Source organism: Musca autumnalis, unplaced genomic scaffold (assembly GCF_047663935.1).
Source record: "Musca autumnalis isolate F117 unplaced genomic scaffold, ASM4766393v1 scaffold_3, whole genome shotgun sequence".
NCBI lineage: Eukaryota > Metazoa > Arthropoda > Insecta > Diptera > Muscidae > Musca > Musca autumnalis.
In genome coordinates this window covers 187,870,427-187,893,461 of record NW_027411866.1, presented here as the reverse complement: position 1 = coordinate 187,893,461, position 23,035 = coordinate 187,870,427, and the positions used below count along the sequence as shown (strand labels likewise).

General features: G+C 35.9%; 1 protein-coding gene across 2 annotated transcripts in view; it reads right to left on the bottom strand.

The window, feature by feature from the left end:
• dpr8 (defective proboscis extension response 8) overlaps positions 1-23,035 on the bottom strand; it is a 1,303,531-nt gene that overhangs the window by 596,174 nt on the left and 684,322 nt on the right. For both annotated transcript variants that reach the window (XM_073976012.1, XM_073976014.1), the window contains exon 2: positions 7,359-7,390. The gene's annotated coding sequence lies outside the window, so the exon portion shown is untranslated. The remainder of the gene's footprint in view (positions 1-7,358; positions 7,391-23,035) is intronic.

Below are 23,035 nucleotides of genomic sequence, written 5' to 3'. Positions count from 1 at the left end.
AATGCCTACCACTGCCTCCGTGCCTGCCTAAGTTAATTTAGGCTTCATTTTTAGGACATTCAATGCATTTTTCATTCGGGGGAGCCATCAAAGGTTCTTCTAATAACCAGATTTGCTGGCATTTGTGTGCGTTGAATGTTCGTTCTCATTGATTTGATATTTATTTAAAATATATAGGATAAGCTTGAACTATACTACTAATTGCTTTTTACATTATGACAAGGAACGTGGGCGGGTTTAATCGCAATTGGGTATTTGAATTGAAAGCAGAATTTAAAATTTAAGCAGATGAGAGATATGTTACGAAGGTATACATTTAAAAAAATAGCTATCGAAGAAAAATTCGTCTCTATAAATATGAATTTACTTTCATTCGTCATATGGTCGGATGGGTAAAAAGGACCATGGTGCTCTTGAACCAACTTTAAATGAATGGAGCTTACACCTGGGAAATTTTTGCGGATTCTGAAACTACAATGTTCAAAGATGATATAAATCAAAAAAAAAAAAAAAAAAAATCGCTGAAGCGCTTTTGAAATATCGCTTTTTCACGATTTTGCATGGAAACCACAAGTCCTACCGAAATGAAAAAATACTGTAGGAGGGTTGGCGGGTTGGTTTTTTGTTTGGGATGACGACTTCTATTTTGTTTTTCAAAATAGTCAGGCTTAATCCCATAGTCGTTGTTTTAATATTTTATTAAAACATCTTTAATTTATTAGTGGGAAAAAATTGGCGATGTTTACCAAGGGGTAAGGCAGGGAATACTATAGTTTCAGATCTCGCCACAGATCTTCATCAGTTCCCTTGTTTCTTGTTTTTCAACAAGAAACTTTTTATACCCAAGGGGAAACATCGCCAATTTTTCCCACTAATAAATTAAAGTTGTTTTAATAAAATATTAAAACAACGACTATGGGATTAAGCATGACTATTTTGAAAAATAAAATGAAAATACTGTAGCTGTGAAAATTGTCTACAAGATTGACCTTTTTGATATTTTCGTAGGTTTTACGATTTTCGAGATATAGAAGGTCAAATTGGGACAATGCACTGACTGTATCGCCTACTTATAAAACAATGTCATGTACGGTGCGCCTTAACTAACTTTAAATAAAACCGCTTACACCTGGGAAATTTTTGCGGATTCTGAAACAGTAATGTTCATAGATGGGAAAAATTCAAAAACAAGAAAAAATAGCTGTAGAGGTTTTTTAAATAAATCGCGTTCAAAGTTCACATTTTTAGGTTTATGTTAGGTTTTCGTAATTTTTCTTGGTAACAGCAAATCCTATCGAAATAGGGCTTAAGAAAATGTTGTAGCTGTAAAAATTCTCTCTCCGTTATGACTTGTTTCTAGGTTTTAACATTTTTGAGATATAGAGGTTCAGGTCACATTTTTAGCTTTTTTTGTTAGGTTTTCACGATTTGCTTGAAATCGGCAAGTCTTATCGAAATAGGACTAGAAAAAACCTTATAGCTGCGAAAATTCTCTACAAGATTGGCATTCGTAATTTTTTCCTAGGTTGTACTGTTTTTGAGATACATAAATTTAAGTTGGGAAACTGTAGTCATGACATTGTTTTATAAGGAGACGATATAGTCAGTGTATTGATCCAATTTGAACTTCTGAAAAATGGTAAAACCTATGAAAATATCATAAAGTATAATCTTTTAGAGACTATTCAAAGCTACAATATTTTCCCCAATCCCATTTCGATGGAAATTACTGTTTCCCACCAAAATCCTGAGTATGTGCCGGCAGGGTTTTTTTATGACGGGGGCATCTAGTACAACCCACTGAAAAAAGGTGAAAATATTCCGAGGAATGTTCTTAAAATTATTTGTTTCCGAATTTTATGAGGGAGGTACCCGAAGGAGTGTATCGATATAGTCCATGTTCCAACATACACTGTATGTGGGTGGATGAAAAATGCGATGTGCAAACTTCGGAAAATCCTTCACATTTGCCATTTTAGTTGGTGCCCTCAGGGTCTCTTTGCTCTTTTAGCTCATTATCTCAGGAAGTACGGACTTGCCCCCGAAAAAATTAATTTCACTTCCTCCGACTTTTTTTTTTTTTGTTTTCGAGGGGTAATCGATATGGCACAACGTCGAACTTAAACTAAGTTTGGGCAAAATATTTAAAAAACTGAAAAAGTACAACAGAATATCATTTTTTTTCCTCTTCGCTTGCTACGTTGGTTGACAACAACAAAGCACGAAACACACGTGTTTGGTCGCATACACACCACCAAAGCTTCTGCGTCTTATATTACAACATACACACAGCTTTTTATTATAAACAGCATTCTGCAGTCGCCAGAGCCCCTCTCTCCATCCATAAAAAATATGTCGTTACCCAAGAAACCGCCATAACTTTTGCTCGTAATAACCGAAATAAGTATCTCGAACAAATTTTAGAATGGGAATCTTTTCTGATTCCATGTACCAAAAATCTTTCATGTAGCTTGAGATTTTTTTGATAAAAAGCTAACAAATTTTGTATTTTCCTTATATGTCCTCATTAGCCTTAAGGCTGAGGGTATAAACAATATAAGGAATAATCTTTGGAGACGGAGAACATTAACGCCGTATAAAACGCGAGGTCTGTGAGCTGTACGACGATAATGGTAAAGTTAAAATGTTCTAATCACAAAGATTTTTCAGTCAATCACGTTGTAAAAGGTTGTATTAAGGATGTTGTCTCACGTTGAAGTCATTTCTGTCCGCTGGAAGTCGGCTGGAATAACGCCGAAAAGCGAAGTTCTGTCCTTTGGAAGTCAGATTTTCTGTCATCTAAGTTTGTGACAATGACGTGATCTGAGGGATAATATTTCGAGATATGTTATTTAAGATTCACTTTGGCAGTTTTGTTGTGATGTGTGTTTACTTTTTGTTTTTAAAGTAAGACCCAGCTTAATCACAGATTTGTTGTTTTCAAATTTAAAAAACAACAAGTTTTTAAAGAGGGGTAGTTAAAATTGATTTACTTTAGGGAAGGGCAGAGAATACTAGTTTCGTCCAACGCCACTTGGACTCATCAGTTCCCTTTGCTGCAATGCAAAGAACTCTTCCCCAATTTTATGACGACTCGAGCTCAAGATTAAATGTGACTGACGAATTCGTTTAAATGCGAATTCAACAGAAACACTCAAAAACTCTCGTAGCCGCATATGCAAACCAAATTAACTACTCCCACTGTTATGCGTCTCCACAATGCAGAGAATCATCATAACGACGTTGATAGTTTGTCGAAAATAACAACAAACAAATCGTCCACCACATTTAATCTTGAGCTCGAGTGGTCATAAAATTGGGGAAGAGTTCTTTTCTGCATATTAAGGAGGTTGCCTCAAGTTGACGTCATTTCTGTCCTTTGGAAGTCAGATTGATGTCGGCTGGAATAACGCTGAAAAGCTAAGTTCTATCCTTTGGAAGTCAGATTTTCTGTCATCTAACTTTGTGATAATGACGTTATCTGAGGGATAATAAAGTAAACACACATCACAACAAAACTGCCAAAGTGAATCTAATTTGTTTGTTGTTATTTTCGACAAACTATCAACGTAGTTATGATGATTCTCTGCATTGTGGAGACGCATAACAGTGGGAGTAGTTAATTTGGTTTGCATATGCGGCTACGAGGGTTTTTGAGTGTTTCTGTTGAATTCGCATTTAAACGAATTCGTCAGTCACATTAAATCTTGAGCTCGAGTCGTCATAAAATTGGGGAAGAGTTCTTGGCTGCAATGCAAATCACAGAGATTTTCCAGTCAATCACGTTGTAAAACATATTAAGGAGGTTGCCTCAAGTTGAAGTCATTTCTGTCCTTTGGAAGTCAGATTGATGTCGGCTGGAATAACGCTGAAAAGCTAAGTTCTATCCTTTGGAAGTCAGATTTTCTGTCATCTAAGTTTGTGACAACGACGTGATCTGAGGGATAATATTTCGAGATATTTTATTTATATATTGCAAATTGAACTATTGCAAATTGAACTACTCCCTATTTAAGCATTAACAATTAAAACAAACGTCTAATTCCCATACCATCATAAAAACACAATTTAAATGAAAACTTATAATTTTCAAAATTATTTCACAGTTATTTTTCTGAATAAAATTTTTGTACAGTTTTTCACACAGAAATATTTGATTTCCTCTTTATAATTGTAATGTGTTCCGTTTTTTTCTGTTTTTGTACTGCTCATTTCATATGGTTGTTGAAAATGATTATAACAAACCGCAAATGAACAAAATTTTATTCATTCATGGTTTTCAATAGAAAAAATGTTTATGGGTAAAAATTGTTTTCTCCATAATATGGCTTTAATTATAACAACAAATGTATATTACAAAACCATTTCATTGCGGCAAACAATAAACATTTGTTTTGAGGACAATCAGCAAAGAAAGAATTGTAACGAGTAGAGATGTGGAGTTGGGGATTGCTTGTGCATCTGTTGATTGTTTAAGATGCATATATAATGACCATTATCTATAAAATTACATAAAATAAGATAAAAGCTGAAAGGGATGGACGATGGATACGCGATTCTGACGGGTTTAACAGGGCAAAATCCAGGATACCGCCAAACATTCAGGCGATAAAAATATAGAAGGAACTTAATTCTCTCCGTCATAGTTATACCCACGAACTTGACATTCACACCTCCTGCCATTTTTACCATCTCGAATGTGCGGAGGGCTATAGGCCACGTTGCATTTTTAGCAGCGTGTGGAACTGGAGCGTCGAGATGAGCAGGGCATGGGTGTCGTAACGGCCCCAATTCGTTTGCTGAGTGTTGAGGTGAAAGATACCAAAGAACGGTCTTGACCGGCTTTAACATGGCAAAGCCCACGATTTATCTTGGTCCATCTTTTATCTCAAGTGGACATGGTGTCACCTGGAGAGCTGCCTTCAACACCCGTTAAAGGTAGTGAGCTAAAATGTTCCGCGCGATCACCCATAAGAATGTTAAAACTTGAGTTTGGGCGTCAGGTTAGTAACCCTCCCCTAGAAAAAGCAGCCTACCATGAAAAAACGAAAGAAAAGAAAAATAAACCCCTCTAAGTTGACGAAGCCCGCAAACGTCTTAAGGACCATGATCTGCGAATCTGCACCTGGAATTTTCGCACTCTCTATAGAGAAGGTGCAGTTTACGCATTGGCAGATGTACTTGAAAAGTACAAGGCCGATATTACTGCCATACAGGAAATACGATGGATTTGGAAAGGCGTCACAACAAGACCTAAAGGTGACGCACTGTATTATAGCTGCCATGACGTAAAGCATGAGTTTGTTTGCGGATTCGTAGTTAGTCGGAGACTAAAACATCTGGTATCCAGCTTCACCCCATTGAATGAAAGACTCGTTACAATTCGATTAAAAGCCAAATTCTTCAACATCAGCTTTATTTGCGCTCATGCTCCCACTGAAGACAAGGACGAAAAGGCCAAATATATATTTTACGAGCGCTTTGAAGAAACTTACGACCGTTGCCCATCTAGGCGATTTAATTGCCAAAATTGGAAAGAAGAATATCTTTGGCCCAACAGTCGGGAAATTCAGTCTACACATTGAAACATCTGACAATGGTATGAGGTTGATGACTTTGCAGCCGCAAAAAACATGGTAGTTAGCAGTACCAGATTTAAGCATCTAAATATATATAAGGGCACCTGGCTGTCTCCATATCAAAGAAGAAGTAATCAAGTTGATCATGTTGTGATAGATGGAAGACGTTTATCGAGCGTGTTGGATGCAAAATCGTTCCGAGGATCAAACATAGATTCGGATCAAAGATACAACGTGGAAGTTGGACATCGGTAGGCTGCAAACACAACAGATAGCCACAGTATATTTCACTCAACTAGCCGAAATCCTTAATTAAAGCAATCCTCGTATTGATAACATATCAGCAGCACAATGCACAGTGGCCAATTTTTCGAAAAACCTGGCCAAAAATCTAAAAATGAATGGATTTAGACCAAACCTTTGGTTCTTATGTTTTTCGGGTCGCTGGTTTCATTTTTCATATTTTTTAACCCTCAGACGGTCATTAAAGGACCGTTTTGTCCCTCCTCTAATAACATGTGATCGTATCAGATCAAAATAGTGTACAAATTGGTTCGCCATCAATTTTTACTATAGGTCCTAGAATACACAAAACTCTATATCTTACTTAAACTCCAGAAATATGCAAAATTATATACACATTTTAAGGTTAGAGTCGAACTTCATGTGAGTTTTTGCAAATTTGTCATACAAAACATGATTTTAGAAGAATGGCGTCCAAGACAAAAATGTTCTTCGATAAATTTCACCAAAGAAATGAAATCTCTAATTGCATTCCATACCAAAGAAATATCGGTATCAATTTTGCCAAAATACCTGAATATGTGCGTTTTTACCTTATAAGTGTGTATAAATTATGTGTTTTTTAGAACCGCTATATCTCAAGAATAGTTCCTTGTAGGAAAAAGTTATATGAACTAAACTTGTAGAGAATTTTTCTGTATACAATATTTGCTTCAGTCACTTTTTGATTAGACACACCGTTTTCAAGAAAAAATTCGACAATTGTTTTTGCACACATGGGATTGATGGGGACTTTTATGACATTGCTTCTAATGACAAACCATAGCTCTCCACCAAAACTCAGCTTTGTGGGAATTTTTGATATTTCAATGTCTATTTTGACTGGACAAGTTGGGTTGTAGCATTATATGGGAGCTATATCAAAACTTGGACTTATACCAACAAGTCTCTATAGAAATAATATTTTGCCAGCGGTGCAGAAGACTAAAACCAAGTTTCAGTCAGTTAGGTTGGATAATCTAAAATCTTCAAACTACCGAAAGTCGGGCGGTACTGTTCTATCAGGCGATAAAAAACATAGACCAATCTTCCCAGTTTTTTGTCCTCTTAAGCCAACAATAACTGCTTGTGCCACGACAACTCCTTATATTTTTGGCTACCGTTAATATTAACTAGAACCTGAACGTGCATCATAAGAATGAGCAATGACGTGTCCAGTAAAAAGGCGTATAAATACGGGTCATATGGTATAAATGTTCTTATCGTGAGAATCAAATATAATCAATTAACAACTATGTAACACAATGCTATTTACAGTTCACCAAACACAACTGTACTTTCTAATATTTAATAAAAATGCAACATCAGATTTAATTAAGAATTCACTTAAACGAGAAAATATTTTTTATTATTATTTTTTTTTCTTTTAAATGTGTAAACATTTTCAAAACAAAACAGTTTTTCCAAAGAGGATTATGTTGAAATGTTGTTTTTTTGTAAAAATATGTATTTAAGCTTTAAAAATGCGAAACTTACCTTCGTTTATTTATTTGTTGAGAATATTTCAACTGTAATAAATAGAGAAAAAAGTAATTGTAATAAATAATTCTATGTAATCATATTGTGATAGAATTTGTATGTATGTATGTAGGTCAGTACGGTTCATTACATTTAATTTATGTTCAGTTTGAAACATTTATAACTAAAAGGGGGAAAACATTTCTGCAATTGTAAGTGCCACCTTGTATATCGCAAAATGAATATATAACCTACACAATGGCAAATATTTGCAGTCGTTTGCGAAACTTGGCTGCACCCAGGTAGTGATCTTTGGTGAACATTTTTGTTTCCTTGAATATATCCTACACTATATAAGTGCTTTCGCTCTACCTCAACATGATCGATTTTATTTCCTGTTATTTAATCTTCTGATATCCATGTGGAATTTGGTATAAAAGTAGGTCTGTATTTGTTGTCGCACAGTGGTTTAGGAATCGATTTTCCTGGTCAAACCCCCAATTTGTTGTCGTCACTGATTGTTAAAAACTTGGGTTTGGTCGCCGGGTTAGTAACCCTCCCCTAGAAAAAAGCAGCCTACTATGAAAAAACGAAAGAAATTAAAAAAAAATCCCTCTTCAGTTGACGAACCCCGCAAACATTTTAAGGACCATGATCTGCGAATCTGCACATGGAATGTTCGCACTCTTTATAGAGAAGGTGCAGTTTATGCATTGGCAGATGTACTTGAAAAGTACAAGGCCGACATTACCGCCATACAGGAAATACGATGGATTGGGAAAGGCGTCACAACAACAACTAAAGGTGACGCACTGTATTATAGCTGCCATGACACAAAGCATGAGTTTGGTTGCGAATTTGTAGTTGGTCGGAGGTATAAACATCTGGGTTCCAGCTTCACCCCAGTGCAATTCGATTAAAAGCTAAATTCTTCAACAACAGCTTTATTTGCGCTCATGCTCCCACTGAAGACAAGGACGAACAGACCAAAGATATATACTCTACGAGCGCCTAGAAGAAATTTATGACCATTGCCCTGCCCATGATATTAAAATTATACTAGGCGATTTTAAAGCCAAAATTGGAAAGAAGAATATCTTTGGCCCTACAGTCGGGAAATTCAGTCTCCACAGTGAAACATCTGACAATGGTATGAGGTTACAGCTGCAAAAAAACATGCTAGTTAACAGTACCAGATTTAAGCATCTCAATATTCATAATTGCACCTGGCTGTCGCCAGATCAAAGAACAAGAAGTCAAATTGATCACGTTGTGATAGATGGAAGACATGCATCGAGCGTGTTGGATGTACGATCGTTCTGAGGTGCACACATAGACTCGGACCACTATAAATTGCGAACGGACACAACACGGAAGTTGGAAATCGGAACAGATAGCCATAGCACATTCCACTCAACTGGCCCAACTGCTTAATCAAAGTACTCCTCGTCCCGATAACATATCAGACAATGGCAAAGCATTGCCCACTCCATGCAAACAGCCGCAAAATCAGTACTTGGATACCAGAGACCTTCACCAAGGAATCCATGGTATGACCAGTAGTGTCGTGCTGCTACAGAAGAGAAAATGCGAAAAATGCGGCATATAGGGCTACTTTACAATCAGTGGCAACGCGTATCGCACGAGAGATGTATCGGGAGAAAAGGAGGGAGGAGAAACGTCTTTTCCGCAGGAAAAAGAGAGAGATGGAAAAGCGGGAGTGTGAACAAATCGAGATGTACAGGAGACAGAATGAAGTCCGAAAATTCTACCAAAGAGTGAAACATCAAACTGATGGCTTTGGCACTGGCACATCTTCCTGTAGAGAACAGCAAGGTAATCTGGTAACTGATACAGATAGTGTACTAAGGATATGGAAAGAGCAGTTTTCCAAACTGTTGGTATCCAATAGTAACGTAGTCGACGAAGATACCACAGATCCAATCCTAGAAGATGGTATTGAATGTATACCACCCGGCCAAGATGAGGTAAAGACTGCAATAAACCGGCTGAAGAATAATAAGGCAGCAAGAGCTGATGGCCTACCAGCCGAGCTGTTTAAAACCAGAGGCGACACGCTGATAAGGTGTATGCATCAGCTAGTTAGCTCCATCTGGCAGGAATAACACGTACCCGACGATTGGAAGCTTAGCATCCTGTGTCCCGTCCATAAGAAAGGAGATAAGACTTTGTGCTCCAACCATAGGGGCATAAGTTTTCTCCCTATCGCCTACAAGATAGTGTCAGGGATATTGTGCGAACGACTAAAGTCCATGGTCAAAGAAATAATTGGACCATACCAACGCGGCTTTATACCTGTAAAGTCCACCATTGACCAGCTATTTACCCTGCGGCAAATCCTGGAGAAGACCCAAGAGATGCAGATCGACACCTACCACCTTTTTGTCAATTCCAAGCTATATCTAAATTAGGTATACCCGCAAAGCTCATTCGGCTTTATAAAAAGCCTCTCCGAAGAGTTTTGTTCCAAAAGAGGTTTCAGGCAAGGAGACAGCCTTTCATGTGATCTTTTCAACATCCTGCTTGAAAAGGTTATAGGAGAGGTAAACGTCAAAAGAACACAATCTACACCAATAGCCACATTTTACTTGCTTATGCTGATGATATAGACATCATGTGCCGATCAGTAAAAGAAGTAACTGATACCTTTATAAAGGTCGAAGGAGAATCTGCTAAAGTGGGTCTGGTGGTAAACGGTGAGAAGACCAAGTTGATAGTGTTGACGCACAATGCATCCATTGAGCTCGGACCGACTGTGGATGTTGGAGGTAGTAAAAGACTTCGTCTACCTCGGCACCTCCGTAAACACAATAAACGACATCAGTTGTGAAATAAAAAGAAGAATTGTATTGGCCAACAGATGCTACTTTGGTTTAAGTAAGCAGTTTAAAAACAAAGCCACATCTCGTCAAACAAAAATAACGCTCTACAAAACACTGATACTACCCGTGCTGATGTATGGCTCCGAAGCCTGGGTACTTGCGCAAGCAGACATGGCATTGCTTGGTGTGTTTGAGAGAAAAATTCTTCGAAAGATCTACGGACCAATCTGCGTTGACGGTGAATATCGACGTCGCATGAACCACGAGCTGTATCTGCTATACAACGACATCAATATTGTTAAACGTATCGAGATGCAGCGATTGCGTTGGCTAGGCCATATAATAAGAATGAGCGATGATGAACCCGCTAAAAAGGCGTATGAATACATGCCACATGGCGGTGCACGCAGAATTGGCAGGCCAAGGAATAGATGGCGCAAACAAGTGGATGATGAGATGAAAAGGCGCGGTATTCCAGTAGTTATTTTTCCAAATGTAGGCTACTTTGCTAGTATATGCCCTCCAGGAAGTAAAATATGGACCAAATTTTAAATTTTTATATTTTTCCAACAAAACTAATGGTCCATTTAACCCACTAGAGAATATGAAATCATCGTCCAAAATTGCAGGCATATTCTTCGACCTAAGCTCTTACATCGTGCAAAATCTCTATCTATTGATCTATAATTGCTTCTGATTACACTACAAACAAATAACAGGATATATTAGGCAGTAACTCTGTTATCTGAGCTCGAAAATCAACATAATTTGCATCAATGGAAAGGTCAAGAAATGGCCTTCCAAATGTTATTTACGTGGAGAGATGCATTCCGTATCTTCCAGGAATACATATATAAGCTGTATATTAAAAATTTTCACAATTTTTTACACAAAAGTTGTGGTCCATTTATCCCTCTAAATATTATCTGATCACTATCTCAAATTGCAAGCTTCTTCTTCGTCATATACTCTTCCCTTAGTTAAAATTTCGAGGCGATCGGACAATTATTGCCACCTACAGAGCAGCTACAAAATCGGATAAAAATTAGGTTTTTGGTCCATTTCACCCGCTAAATATTTCACGATCATCACCAATAACAATAGGTGTCTATTCTGGTCTGAACCCGACCTCTTTGCAAAATTTCGTATCGATTGGTCCATAGTTGCGGCCTGGAGTTTGATTACAATTTATAATGGACAGACGGACGGAAGAAGATTGGTATAGCACATTGGGGGTCTAGGACCGATATTTGGCGGTGTTACATGCACTTTTACCAGAACAAACTTATAATACCCTTTCCACATAGTTGTGTAGGGTATTAAAATTCAAAAGTAGCTGATAGTGTCGTCGCCAACTAACAGACAATGTTGCTGACGTCTTAGCGTTCTAAACCACAATCCACTTAAAAAATCTTTCGATGTGAAAGACATATATACAGTCTACGATGGAAAAAAGCCATCGACTGCAATATGAATGCAACATTGAAAAAATTGATTTCTGGAATAGAAGGGGGACAGATGAGTCGTCTTTGGAAATAAAAAGCTTCAATTTGAACTTCACAAATGCAAAATTGCAATCTTGGATGTATAAATAGGATCTCTAAATGGCGAAAATTGTCTAGCAACAACAACAACATTTAATATGCCTGATTATGTTAGCCTAACCAGCTAACGACGATCGTCGCATAGTGGTTGATGTGTGTGTGTAGGACTTCGCTAGATATCAGTTTTTCAATGTAATCTCCTTAGGTCATAAATAGCTCGATTAATTAAATTAATTAAAAATATTTTTGGTCGATATTTTAATTCCTTGAGGACATATATATTTCGCAAAGTAGCCTACATATGGAAAAGATACTGACCTTTCCTCTGATGTAAATTGCAATAAAGTGTTTGCTAGATAACGGGCCTGCTGCCTAATATATAATGGGTTCTGTGTAGAGAAGCACATTTTTATCCCATGCTACATATTGTCTCTCCAAAAGTTTATGTAACACCACGAAATATTCGTCCTAGACCCCTTATTTGGTATGCCAAAATTCATATCTCGACGAGATAAACCGATTTAGCGATGTGTGTCCGTCCATTAAAAAATTTAAACAAGCTTAAGGCCGCAATTATGGACCGATTGTAACGAATTTGTGTTCGGGCCAGAATAGAAATTATTAGTTTTTGGTGATGATCGTGAAATGTTCAGGGGATGAAATGGACCAAAAACCAAATTTTAACCAATTTTGTAGCGGCTCTGTAGGTCAAAATAATAACCCGCAAACATTTAAACAAAGTTTGAGTTTATGATGAAGAAGAAGCGTACAAACCAACGTGAGGATCAGATAATACTTAGCGGTTTAAATGGACTGAAACTTTTGTGTGAAATTGGTAAAAATTTCAATAACGTAGCGGTTAAACAACGGAAGTAGCAGTACTACATAAGTGGGTTTCATTACATTTTAGTTTGTGTGAACTAAATTTTTCCTTTCCTGCTACAAAAATGTCTTTGTCATGCTAGATAACTTTTTGATTTTGGTCATAAGTATTATACATTACATCTCTGATATTTGATAATTAAATTTTCACAATCATTGAAAAGAAGTTCCGTGGAGAGCGATTGTCCAGGGATAGTGGTATAGGGTATCCCATGGTCGGCTCCGTCCGACTATAGACTTTTCTTACTTGATTTTCAAATATTTTTGTCTTTTTTTAAGACCAAAAACGTAATTTTATTAAATCCAAAATTTTCAATGTTGTGATTTTCTGTCCACCATATCCGTAAAATCTAATATTTTTTACAAAGTCGATCGATGAATGACTAGATTGTCCTTGTTAAGCCCACACAAAATATATGACAATCGAATTATTAGTTTTCGAGCTAGAGTAGGCACCGGAAAAGGCTTAAAAAAGCAGGATTTCGTAGACGGCCATTTGCACAAAACTTCTTAATATTTTTCCAGAAAAATTTCAGAAAGCAGATTAAGTTATGCTCTTTCAGATGAAGGGGAAAAATTCATGAAAAAGGGTTTATATTTATTATTATTTTTTACCTTTAGGCTCTCGAAGTATTCTCAATTGTGGGATTATATCCGTTTTAAAACTGCATGTAGTCCTTTTGATTTGTATTGTCCCTTCATTTTCAGATAGTTTTGTGCCAGACTATGAACATTTTCATGAGAATGTTTGGAGTTTATGAGTAAGAAGGAAGAAAGGGATATCCTTCATCTCCCCTCACTACAAAAAGTTGAAAAATGTTCATGTTATATTTTCAATGTCTGGCACATGAGATATTTTCTCACGAAGAAAAGTTCCTCCCAGAATATTCTCGTGCTTGTATTTTGTTGCTGTTTTTCAATGTTCGATTCAGTAGAAACAATATAGATATAGATTTTACTTCATATTTATCTTCTGAAGTTAAGTATTATATTCGAACGGATGTCCTTTCTAAAGAATATGTTAGGAAAAACCAAAAGATTAGCCTATATAGGGCCCAAATATACGAAAAAGTTACAATTTGTGCACATTTTATTAGTTTTTAGCAGTACAGGAATTTACACTCGGAGTCGACCCGGAGTCGGAGTCGTGAAAAAATCCGAAACCCTGGTTTTTCCATACTGTTTCTCATATCAATTATAGAATTTTTTACACAAATGGACATTTTTTTAATATATGAGATTTTGTAAGAGTTATATGAGTTTTATGAAAACCTAAGGAGGATTTTTTTAATTTTGGAAAAAAAATTAAATTTCTTGATTTTTTTTTTTAAATTTTTTTGTTTGTATTTTTATGGTTTGTTTGTTGGTGTTTGACCTTGGTTAAATAGATAGAACATCAAATTTCGGAAAGCTTATTATGTGATCTGTCCAACAAAAAATTATGAAAATATCCTTATCCGTTCAAAAGTTACAGAGTTTTTACCAGGAAAAAACGATTCTGAACCACTGTGTAGTCAACCTTCGAAGGTAGATAGACGTTAAAATCTGCAATTGCCACTAAAAGTCTTTTCATAATTGTGTGTTTTTTGGTATTCGAATGGAACCGAACTAACCGAACGCTTAAACTCGTATTTGACGTTGATCGTGGCATTGGATATTTAAGGGTACCTAGGAAACCAATTTTTGTCAATCTCCGCAAAAATGGTATGCATGGAAACTTTTAATTGTTATTCACTTCAAAAAGAGTTATTTAATAAAAACTAATTTAAGAAGTCACGCCTTACTACAAAAGTTCCTTAACACTTTCTCACAATAAACAAAGAACGTCACAACTCACTGCACTTCCCCTTGTTTCAGAGTAAATTCTGTGAAAATAACAATTGTTGAAATTGTATCCGTCTCAGTGTTTGTCTATCAAAAGACCATCACTTTTCCATAAAGGAAATAATTGTCTGACAGTATGATGTCGATTTCAATGTAGACAATAATACAGGAAGACAGGCAGGCAAGCAGCCATATCTATTGCCCGGCTACATCACTAAGAAACTGAAAAATAATGAAAATGAATGACTACTCTCTTTTGTCTCCTAAGACAAATGAAATTCATTAGATATGGTTTATTTGAGCTTCTTTCTTTTTCTTTTTGTCTTTATTTCTCAATTGTTGAGCTCAAAATGGGATGGATGTCTTTTGATAAGAGACAAAACTATTGACTGGAAAAGAAAGTGCTTTTGAATGGAAGTTTAATTGCAGCACATCAGAAAGAACGGCAATGAACAATGAACTTCTTCACTTCACTGACGATTATGATGATGCTTTACAATTGAAAAACAAATGCCAAAGATATTCAAATTTTGGTTTGGGACAATTTCCGCTGATTTATTATTAATGCTAATAATTGTATAACAATAATAATTATTAATTAGGTAAAATCTGAAATAATAGTTTTTCAACAAGTTTTTAAAGCAATGTTTTAGTTGGCAGAAACTACTGTTGTTAAAGTAGATAAAAATGGCCATATGATGTTCAGCATCATGAAGAAAATATGCCGTTAAAACCTATCGTTTCTTGGTAGCCACATACTGAATTTTAGAGCAAAAATAAGGAAGGAAATATAGGAGTTTTCTGTGTGTTTATCATTCACTTAAAACCGCAATAAGAATTTTTGGTCAAACGTATAATTTCAACAAATCCTCCATACAAAAATAATATTATAATCAATAAACCATGCAGCTTAAGCAAAAACTCTGCCTTTTTAATTATACAAATATCTAACATTTAACTATGAACTACAGACAATACTGCTCTTTTGATTGGTGGAAATAATGAATAATTGATTTTGTGTTTTACGTCATTGTATTGAACCTGTTTTCGTTTTATTGTAGAGAATTAAACAGATATTTTTCATGTTTTTGAACTACCATTCAATCGAATTGAAAACAAAACAAAAGAGCAACATATCACGTTTGCTGCCATTTGTTTGGGAGTGTAGCCTTGGTATATACCATAACAAAAAAAGATCCAATAATTAAAAACTCGTCGATGAAAGCAAACCATTTAACGATAATTGCCATAAACATTCATGTATGAATAACCAGGCAGAAAAAAGGCAATTTCGATATAAATCGGAAATCGCATGTCTGAATATCATCATATCTCTATAATTTTTTTCCAAACGATATAAGGATAAGGAAAGTGCTTTATTGTTTCATTTTTAATTGCATTTTACTGATTCAGTTACTTAACTCACACATACATATGTATATGAAACAAGAAATCGAACAATATAAAACACAAATTGTAAAATATAAAATATAAAATAAAATAAAAAATGTAAAATGTAAAATATAAAATATAAATTATAAAATAAAAATATAAAATATTAAATATAGAGTATAAAATCTACATAAATAAAAATCCAATGTATTTCGTTGGTAATGGCATCAGTTGAGAACGGTGGGACCGATTTGGATAATTCTTTTTTTGAAATGCTCGTCATAACCCAACTTAGGCTTTTAGGCAAAGAAAATTTGAGCACGCACACTTCTAAGGCCACATGTTTAAATTTTCAATTTTAATCTTTTCTACAAAAGCTACTAAACGACTTTTTCAATTTTTATACCCTCAGCATTTATGCTAATAAGGGTATAAACACTTTCATACGGACAAAATGTGCCTCATCGTAATAATGGTTTTAGACCCAAAGTATGTTTGGACGAAATCAGTTTCAGACAATTTGGAGTTGATTTAGCCATGTTCAGCCGATTCGGTCCAAAATTTGGCTTTTGTAATATTTTGTCCAAACATAGTTTAAGTTCGAAGATGGATTATATCGGTCCACTCATTCCGGTACATCCCGCACAAAAGTTCGAAAATGTTTTGGAAAACTTGTGCGCACGATAACTCTTATTGGGAGTAACCGATTTGGTTCACACTCTGCGCATCGTGAAATTTCTACCAGACTTAGATGAGGTTCCAATATGGACCCAATCGGTCTACTCCTTCGGGTACCTCCCACACAAATTTTCGGATAAGTAAAGTTTAGATCCTGCTCTTGAATCGCTTTTTGTTGTAACTACTTTTATTTGCACAAGTACAAGTTTCATCAGGGGCAAGTCCATACTTCCTGAGAAAATAGCGAGAAAGTTGCAAAAAATACCCCTATGACACCATAATTAATGGGTGGAGCGCATGATAACTCTCGAACGGATCTGCCTATTCGGTCCAAAACTTATCCCCCACAAAACTTCAAACATGTTCGGAAAATTGTGCGCACGATAGCTCTTGAAGGGAGTGACCGATTTGGTCCATACTTTACACGTCCTAATATATCTACAAGATATAGAGTAACTTCGAATATGGACTATATTTGTCCCCTCCTTCGGGTACTTCCCACACAAAACTTCAGAAAAGTTCACATTAAGAATCACTTTGATTTTTGTTGAAGCAACTTGCATTCGTTGCCTCAATTGGGACAGTAAAAGTTTTTCAGGGGACACTTTCGGGTCCACAACTTTCGGTACTACTGTCTTCCAAGTATTTGAAAAATTTCACTAAAATGTTATTCACGATATCTCTTGAACAGGGCAACAAATTTTGTTCAAACTTTAGATCTCCTAATAGTGTGTCCAAATTTAATTTTGCTCCTAAAATGGGCAAAATCGGTCCCCTCCGCAACGCTTTCGAACTTTAATCATAATCCACAATACTGGCGGCAAATACAAATGCCCAAAAAGGCCACAAAATGCTGGAAAGTTCCTAAAAACATTCTATCTGTCCGTGGATAAAAGTTTCAATTCACATAGGCTGAGGGTATATCTCTGTCGGCAAAGCCCACTGCTACTTTTTTATTTGTTTACTCTAAACTTTTCTACAAAAACTACTAAACCGATTTTCCTGAATTTCAGAGAATGTACAGGGATTGCCCCCGGTGAAAAAAGGATGAATATTTTGTTGAATTTCGAGGGGGCCGGGGTACTTTCCTTTTATGGAAAGAAAATTTTACCACCACTTTTTATACCCTACACCACTATGCACTATAGGTAATGTGGACAGGTTTTTAGACAAAAAGTCGATTTTTGTACTTTTAATAACGCGAGTTTTCTAATTTGATTCAAAGAAAGAACATGTCAAATTCTATGGATGTGCAATTTGTTTTCAAAAATATTCAAAACTCGCGATATAATTCGAAGTTAAAATCAAAATTGCGAAGACAAAATAAAAAATGTTAAAAAAGATTAAAACTCAGAGCAGAATTTAAACGCAATTTGTAAGAGTTTGCTAATAATCAAATACAAAGATATGATATTCAGTGGAATGCTGGCGGTGTGTACTTTCTGTTTTAAGAAATAATTTTCTTCAAAATGTTTGTTACAGCAGAAGAGATCGTCATACAGGATACAACCTAAAAATTATTTTTTTACAAAATTATAGTTGTATATTATAGACTTTTACAAAATTGTCCAACTTTGACCGAAAATCTGCCACCGGGAATATCTTCAGCAGAGGGTTCTGAATCAACTACATAATTACAAAGGTATGATTTTTTGCGTTTTTTGAGTTATATGGCTTTTTTGAAGGTGCCCTTCTTGCAGAAAAAATATTTTTTTTAATTTTTTTGTTTGCTGAAGGAAATATTAAACACATAAAAAGCATCCGATTTGAACTAAAAAGACATTTTCTTTAAAGAAATATTCTCCATGAGTTCTAAAAAATGTACAGACGTGTTGTGGTCAACATTTTTGTTAATTATAGCCGTAATATGTTCTAACTAGGGATCATGATTGCCTGATTTCTTTGGTCCTTAAAAAATAATATTTATAAAGAACTTTTCGCGAACCAAAATTTTTTAAGCATATCAATGTTTAAAAAAATTTTTGTCTGATAGTACTTTAGTTCTTTTAACCGTTTTTGTTTTAACCGCGTTCATTGGGTTGGAACGAATAAAATAGGTAAAATGAGAATAGTGGGTAGGAAAACGAAAAGTTGTTCGTTATATCCGGCGTTCGTTATAAACGTGTTCGTCTGTAAAATTCTTATTAAAGCTTACTTTTAAATATCATGTGTTAGAATATTGAAAACAGTGCTTAAATTCGTCGCTATCCGCTTGTGCTTAAAAGCGGGCCTGAAAATCCTAACAAATTGTAAAAAATTCTACTCGCGGGATTAAAATTTTTGTTCGTTATAATGTTGGTCGTTTTAAGAAGATGAATGTGTGTGCAAATATTAAGAAAAATTCTTTGGAAACACACAACTTTGTTCGCTATAAACGTAGTTTCTTATAACCGATGTTCGCTATATCCGAATTTTACGGTGTAATTCTTTGTTTTATCTTACTTTTGCATATACAGCATTAAAAATTTATAAAAAACCCACATATCCACCGCTATTAATTTTTGCCTCAAAAACAGGCCAAATTACCTATAGTGCTATGGTGGGAGGGTTTTGACCAAAACAATTTTAACGCATTGAAATAAATGTGGTAGACCCATACATATTTATACCAAAATGAATGCCTCGACGAGCTGAGTCGATCTGGCTATGTGTGTCCGTCCGTCTGTCCATCTAATCCTTGTAATCACGCTACAGGTCTCAATTTTACTCCGATCGTCACCAAATTTTGGGTGTTGATGAGGGGCCCGGAGGGGAAGAAGCCTATTGATTTTGGTGATGGTCGGATAATATTCAGGGGTCGGATTGGGAAAAAACTTATTCGGATAAAAGGTCAACCTTTTATTAAAGCGAATATCTCTGCTTCTGCAAGAGGTATATCGAAAGCCATACCTGGCAAGGAAAAATATCATATTTACAATGATGGAAATTAGGTTGTCGTAGGTGGTCAAATAACGAAGATATCGCAATAGTCGCTAATACAACCCAACTTTTCATTTTTGCGATTTTAATTTTAATGGCGAATATCACAGCTTTGGTTCTGAGCCTTCCAAAAGCAAAGTCTGAATATGAAAGTATAAAATTTCATTTTACAATGATGCAAAGTAGGTTGGCGTAGGTGGCCAAATAACGGATATATCGCAATAGTCGGTAATGCATCCCTTTTTCCATTTTTTGCGCAATCACATTACAGGTCGGATTTTTGATCGAATCCTCACGAAATGTTGGGGGTTGATGGAGGTCTCACAGAGGAAGAAGCCTATTTATGTTGGTGATGCTCGGATAATATTCAGGGGTCGAATGGGCAAAAACTTATTTGGAGAAAAGATCAACGTTTTATTAAAGCGAATATCTCTGCTTCTGCAGGAGGTACATATATCAAAAGCAAAACCTGTCAAGGAAGGCAGAAAATATCACCTTTACAATGATGCAAAGTAAATTGTCGTAGGTGGTCGAAGAACGGAGAAATCGCAATAGTCAGTATTGCATCCCATTTTTCAATTTATTTGTAATGCAGCTACAGGTCAAAATTTTGATCGGATCATCACGAATGGGGGTTCCAGGGAGGAAGAAGAACATTGAGTTTGGTGATGGTCGAATAACACTATGCAACACTGAAAATGCAAACAACTTCTAGTATGCATTTTTTTAAAGTACATATTGAGGCTACAAAAACCCTAGTAGGGTTTTGTCCTGTCAGATCCAGTTTGGATTTTATGGTCTCATCTAAACCGGGCTAAATCTACACTTTTTTGCATTTATCAGATCTTTATCTCAGAAACGAATAGGAAGTTGGCCTTGCTGTCTTTAGCAATATTGTAGCCCTAAACTAGTAGAACTTATCCTTTGAAAAAACCACATACGAAAAACTCCATCTAGGTCATCGAAATCTATAAAATATTGAAAATTTTACATAATTGCAGAAATTATGGTCAATATCAGCTAAACTATTGGGAGTTGAACCAAGTAACTTTTTGCAAAAATCTTCCAAATAAAGCTCTCAACAATTCTTTAGAACATTCTGAAACTCTAAAATGCTTGCTTCATGTTGTTTCAGCGGTATTTTGCATCATATCTTTTACATCACGTATTCTCCTTATCTACAAATTTGCTTCAAAGGTCAGAAGAAGATTCACATTGGTTTCAGAGATATAGCCCCGAATTTCATAAAAAATTCAATATTTAATCATGTTTAGATGGGGCCATAAAATCCGAGCTGGATCTCACACAACAAAACCCAACAAGGGTTCCTTGTCGTTTGGGTCTGTACTTTAAAGAAATCCTCAGTTCGAATTGTTTGCACAAGATCACCTTAAAAATGTTGCACAGTGTAATATTCAAACTTATGTGGAAAAATTCAAAGTTTAATTCATATGCGAATATCTCCGCTTCTACTAATGGTATTCCAACGACAAAGCCTGTCAATGGAAGAAAAGAGATCACATTTATAATGATGCAAGATAGGTTGGCGTACATCCCACTTTTCCATTGTTTATTTGAGTTGTACTGACGATGTACTTGAATGCGTTTCAATAAAATTGACCTGTATTAATGAAGACATTCCGAGCTTTAAATTAACTCAAAATGTGACATTGATGCTAAAATATCAGAGTTATTGAAAAAGACGCTTAGCTATCAAAATTTTAATATTTTGAATTTTACCAGTCAAAAGCTTATGCATAGGAATATTGGTATAGGTTAGCACATAGTCGGCCGCGTCTCTACTAAAGCCTTAGCTCTCTTGTTTACATTTTCAATTTAATTTTTTTCTGCAAAAACTATTGAACCAATTTTCCTGAAATTGTCAGGGAATGTACATGGATGGTCCCCGAAGTCCAGTGGAGGCGGGGTACAAAAATTACGCAGGTATCGGCTTAAAAATTTACGGATTAATCTACAATCTAGGTACTTCTTTGGGACCTAAAAACCGGACCAAGCCCGTTTTTAAATATGTTATATCTCCTATACCGATTTCCATCAAATTTGCAGAAAGCTCAATGTTTGCCGTTGTTATGTATATTTTATGAATTTCGGAGGATGTGGAATACCTTCCCCAAGCCTTTCTTTTATCCGTAAAATGTCTAAGGCAAACTTATAATTTTAGCTATTTCAGCATAATTTTTGGGAGGCAATGGGGTTGTGTGTACTCTAGGTCAATATTTGGAGCCAAAATACCGTATCACGCCCACTTTTTTAAAAATGTTATATCTTGAAAACTGGTGACCACCCACACTTTTTCAATACATTATTTTTGCAAAACTACTGAACCTAATTTCATGCAATTTTCAAAAATTGTCCCGTGGTCCAAAATGCTATATATTTGTAGACGAATTTTGGGGGACTATTGTTGTGTAATCGCTATATTTGCTAAACTTAAGAGTGCATCGGCTTGCAACTTAATTTTCGAGACAAATGTAGTTGCATCCCCGATCAAGAAAAACGATATATTTACAAATTTATTTAAATGGTGAGGCTCAAAGGTCCATCAACCATGAAAAACTAAAATATATAAGTCTCAATAAGCGGGAGAATTCGACTTAAACGTTTTTTTAACTTTTATAATTAGATCTTACTTACTTAGCTGGCCCATTACAGAAGATTTGTTCCATAGACCGAACTAAGAAAAGATCTCCAATTCTCTCTGTTTTTCGCTTCGCTTTCTGGAATACAGCGCCTTGTCATCTCTTCATCAACTTGTTTGCGCCATCTATTTTTTGGCCTGCCAATTCTGCGTGCACCGCCATGTGGCATGTATTCATACGCCTTTTTAGCTGGTTCATCGTCGCTCATTCTTATGATATGGCCTAGCCAATGCAATCGTTGCATCTCGATACGTTTAACTATATTCATGTCTTTGTATAGCTGATATAGCTCGTGGTTCATACGACGTCGATATTCACCGTCAACGCAAATCGGGTCGTAGATCTTTCGAAGAATTTTCCTCTCAAACACACCAAGCACTGCATTATCTGCTTGCGCAAGTACCCATACTTCGGAGCCATACATTAGGACGGGTAGTATCAGCGTTTTGTATAGTGTTATTTTTGTTTGACGAGATGTGGCTTTGTTTTTAAATTGCTTACTTAAACCATAGTAGCATCTGTTGGCCAATACAATTATTCTTCTTATTTCACAACTGATATTGTTTGTTGTGTTTATGGCAGTGCCGAGGGAGACGAAGTCTTTAACTACCTCAAAATTATAGGTACCAACTTCCACAGTTGGTCCGAGCTCTATGGACGCTTTGCGCGTCGATACCATCAATGTGGTCTTTTCGTCGTTTACCGCCAGACCCACTTTCGCACATTCTGCTTCGACCTTCCTAAATGTATCAGTTACTTGCTTTACTGATCGTCCCATGATGTCTATGTCATCAGCATAAGCAAGTAACATGTGGCTATTGGTGTAAATTGTGCCATTTCTTTTGACATTTGCATCTCGTATTACCTTTTCCAGCAAAATGTTGAATAGGTCACACGAAATGCTGTCTCCTTTTCTGAAACCTCTTTTGGTACTGAACCGTTCGGAGAAGTTA